General features: G+C 41.3%; 1 non-coding gene across 1 annotated transcript; it reads right to left on the reverse strand.

Moving 5' to 3' along the window:
• Positions 1 to 2043: 2043 nt before the first annotated feature.
• Positions 2044 to 2116, reverse strand: TRNAG-GCC. The gene has a single exon. It is a non-coding gene; the product is annotated as a tRNA-Gly (tRNA).
• Between the last annotated feature and the right edge of the window lie 2681 nt (positions 2117 to 4797).

Consider the following 4797-nt stretch of genomic DNA (forward strand, 5'->3'; position numbering starts at 1 on the left):
ACACTTAGGTTGCTTCCAAATCTTGGCTATAGTAAATAGTGTTGCAATGAATATTGGGGTGTATGGATATTTTTAAATTAGTGTTTTCGTTTTCTTCCAATGTATGGCCAAGGTGGAATTGCTGGGTCACATGGTAGTTTTAGCTTTTTGAGGAAATTCCATACTATTTTCCATAGTGACTGCACCAGTTTACAGCCCCACCAAGAGTGTAGGGTTTTCTCCACATCCTCACCAGCACTTGTTTTGTGTGGTCTTTTTGATGATGGTCATTCTGACAGATGTGTGGTGACATCACATTGTGGTTTTGATGTGCATTTCTCTGATGATTGCTGATGTTAAGTACCTTTTCCTGTGCCTGTTGGCCATCTGTCTTCTTTGGAAAAATGTCTGTTCAGGCCTTCAGCTCATTTTTTAATTGGGTTCTTCGGGTTTTGTTTGTTTTTTTTTTTTTTTTTTTTTTGAGCTGTGGGAACTGTTTGTAAATTTTGGATATTAACCCCTTGTTAATCATATCATCTGCAGTTATTTTTTCTCATTCAGTAGGTTGTCTTTTTAAAAATAATTTTATTTATTTATTTATTTTTGGCTGTGTTGGGTTTTCATCGCTATGTGGACTTTTCTCCAGTTGCAGAGAGCAGGAGCTGCTGGCTAGCTGCAGTGTGCGGGCTTCCCATTGCAGGGGTGTCTCTTGTTGTGGAGCACAGGTTCTAGGGCACATGGGCTTCAATGGTTGTCTTTTTACTGGCTTGTTTTACTCAGCATACTGTTTCTTAGGTTCATCCATGTGGTTGCTTGTGTCAGAATTTGCTTCCTTTTTAAAGGCTGAATAATCTTCCATTGTATGGAAGATTGTATGGAGAGACCACAATTTGCATAGCAGTGTTTTTTATGTGCTTATTCTTTCTTTGCCTGTGGGAAGAAAAGCTCTTCTAAAAAATCTTACATTTTTTACTCAGTCTATTTACAGTATATTTTCAGGTAAATGATTTTCTTCTGCATTGCAGTACAAAATAATGTCAAAGAAGTTGTTAATGCTTAGATTCAACAATCCACTCACGATGTAGTAACTTTCCCTTCTGGTCTGTTATTTGCTTGGAGATAAAAATAGAGATTTCAACCTCAGAGCGGAGTTGCTTTCATGTATTAATTTAGTGTGTTATAATTAAAACTGTTGTGAATTCTGTAGCCGCATTTTTCAGAGGTTGAGAAAACCTTTTTACAGTTTGGGTCAAGTAAATTCACACTTCTTGAGTTCTGTTTTGTGCTTTAGGAGCTAAAAATGAACGAAGAATTAAAAACAAAAGGCGACAACACCATTGTGGCGTGCCTGTGCTTGTGCAGAAGCAAAAGGGTGTGTGCTATGCCTACTGTGCTTCTAAATGACACATTCCCAGACTCAGCCGAAGCTCTGGGACTAAGTTTGAGCCCAAGGATGCTGTCACACGTGTCTTTCTCCTAACTTTTGATTGAGGTCAGCTCTCTGAACCCATTGTCAACCATCCTCTCATGTTTCAGACTGAATTCTCTTTAAATCAGTTGAAGTATTATTTTTAAAAGAAAGAGAACTCTCCAGAGAAAGGAGGTTGCTAAAGTGTATTCATTGTTATTTGCCACCAGAGTTTTGGGGATGGCAGGAGCCTTAGCGATTAGTGGGACATAGGCCATTTGGGGCTCCTTAGCATCGCACCCTAATGTCTGTCTTGGGGGGTCTTCCATCAGATAAGGGGCACTGGGTCCTTCTCTCCTGCCTCAGTGCAGCCTGGAGGCTACATCTTAACGCTGAGTCTTGAGGACTGGATGCAAGGGTAGGGGGCAGGGGCAGGGATTAGAGGTCATGCTGTCCTGCTGGCAGCAGCTGTATCCCAATGGGCCTCTTCCTGCCGCTTCCTACTTCCTGCCTCTCCAGGGATTTCTGGTCCCACTGCTCTGGAGGCAGCAGGGGCCCTCAGTACATGTTTGTTGGGTTTTTTTATATATATATATTTATTTTTATTTATTTACCTTCTTGACTGTGCCAGATCTTAGCTGTAGTAAGGGATCTAGTTCCCTGACCAGGGATTGAACCTGGGCCCCCTGCGTTGGCAGCATGGAGTTCTAACCACTGGACCACCAGGGATGTCCCCTGCATGTTTGTGGGTACAGTGCCTGGAGACCAGCAGCCTAGGGTTCACAGGAAAGTCGGGGAATGTAACCTTGGTTCAGAAGCACACTTAGGTCAGGTGCCACTGCTGCCTCTTACAAGATGCGTGGCCTTGGACCAGAGCATCCCCCACGATGTTCTCCGTTCCTCACTGTGCAGTGGGGTGGAGGGTTTGCCTTGCACAGTCACTGTCAAACAAGACCTGAATGTGAGAGTACTTTTAAAACTACAACTTGCTATACATCAGAAATGGCTTCACTTTTGTTAACCAGAAGCCTGCAAGCCCACTAGAGTTGGATTGAAATGGCTTTGTGTTTATAGTTACAGCTCTCATGTCATGGCCTCCTGACCCTAACCTCATCTGCTAGATACCTCTGTCCTGTTCCTGGAAGGACTGCTTCAAGCTTCAGGGTTGGCTTAGTCCGGGCATTCCAGTCCTCCAGTGCTGTGCCTGTAGTGTCTGCCTCTTGTTTACTACCCAACACAGAGGTGTCCGAGGGAAGCAAGCAGGAGTCCGTTCCATAGCTCTCTCAAAAGGAAATGACATGTACGTGATACTATATTTAAAATGGGTAACCAATAAAGACTTACTGTACCGCACAGGGAACTCTGCTCCATATTCTGTAATAACCTAAATGGGAAAAGAACTAGAAAAAGAATAGATACATGTATATGAATAACTGAATCACTTTGCTGTATATATGAAACTAACACAGCATTGTTATTAATAGTCAACTATACTCTAATTTAAAATAAAACAAATGGATCTTAACACTTAAGAAAAAAACCATAGTGTAACAAAAAGGAAATGAACCTACAGGAAAACAGAGGCATAACACTCTTTGACATTGCAGCAGTATCTTTTTATAGATCCCTCTCCTAGAGTAATGGAAATAAAAGCAAAAATTTGTGCATGGTACCTAATTAAACTTAAAAGCTTTTGAACAGCAACAGAAGCCATCAACAAAATGAAAAAACAACCTACTAAATGGGAGAAAATATTTTCAAATTATTCTACAGACAAGGGATTAATTTCCAAAATAAACAAACAGGTCACACAACTCAATATAAAAAAAAATCCAAACAATCCTATCAAAAATGGGCAGAAGCCCTAAACAGATATTTCTCTAAAGAAGACATACAGATGGTCAACAGCAGACAGATAGTATATGATATCACTTACATGCAAAATCTAAAATATGACACAAATGAACTTATTTACAAAACAGAAACAGATTCACAAACAGAGAACAGACTTGTGGTTGCCAAGGGGGAAGTAGGGGAGGGATAAATTAGGAGGCTGGTGATTAGCAGATACATACTACTATATATATATAATAGGTAAAGGACAAAGATCTACTGTATAGCACAGGGAACTGTATTCAATATCCTATAATAAATAAGTGGAGGAATTTCCCTCGTGGTCCAGTAGCTAAGACCCTGCACTTCCAGTGCAGGGGGCGGGGTTCAATCCCTGGTAAGGGAACTAGATTCCACATACCACAACTAAACTTCACATACCTCAACTAAAAAGAGATCCTGCATGCGGCAACTAAAGACTCCACATGCCACAACGAAGATCGAAGATTTCTATGTGCTGCAACCAAGACCAGGCATAGCCCAATAAATGTTAAAAAAAACAACAACAAGAAACCATAATGGAAAAGAAACACATTATCATAGACTGCAAGAGGAATATTTGAGATCTCCTGATATTCTGGCTTTCTCATAATTATAAGACAGTTTAGGACTTCCCTAGTGCTCCAGTGGTTAAGAACCTGCCTTGCAATGCAAGGGACACTGGTTGGATCCCTGGTCTGGGAAGATCCCACATGCCACAGAGCAACTAAGCCTGTATGTCACAACTACCAAGCCCAGGCTCTAGATCGTCTGTGAGCCTTAACTACTAAGTCTGTGCTGCAACAAGAGAAGCCACGGCAACAAGAAGTCCAAGAACCAGTGAAGAGTAGCCCCCACTGGTGGCAACCAGAGAAAGCCCTCGTACAGCAACGAAGACCCACCACAGCCAAAATAGAAAACTAAATAAATAAACCTTTTAAAAAAGAGAGAGAGTGCTTAGTTGATGTGGTTGGAGACCACGCTGGTGAGGAGCACAGTGGTTTTTTGGTAAAGACATGGCTGGTCCCATCACAACAGCAAAGTGCAAATGGGAAGCATTTATAACACTGAAGGTTGGGATCCAAATCATTTGTGCCCCTGAGTGGGGAGAAGTCTAATTACAAGAGCTGTCACAAGACTGTCCAGGGCATTCGCTAAAAAGCACTGTCTCTCAAAATTTAAAGTGCATATGGATTAAATGGGGATTTTGTCAAAAATACAGGTTTTGATTCAAGAGAGTTTGTATTTCTCACAAGCTCTCAGATGATGCCAGTGCTGCTTCTGTGAGAACGCACTTAATGTAGCAAGACTGAAAAACTAAGGGCAGTGGGAGACAAACGTGATTCCCATTAGAGCCCTTCATTCTGCTAGTTCATTGAGTTTTAAAATGAAGATTTTGAAAAAAAATTTAATAAAAAATAAAATGTAGATTTTGATCTAAGGACTTGATTGCATGTGTGCTGATTCGCTTTAGTTGTGTCTGACTCTTTGTGATCCCATAGACTGTAGACCTCCAGGCTCCTCTGTCCATGGGACTC

Source organism: Bubalus bubalis, chromosome 20 (genome assembly GCF_019923935.1).
Source record: "Bubalus bubalis isolate 160015118507 breed Murrah chromosome 20, NDDB_SH_1, whole genome shotgun sequence".
NCBI classification, from domain to species: Eukaryota; Metazoa; Chordata; class Mammalia; order Artiodactyla; family Bovidae; genus Bubalus; species Bubalus bubalis.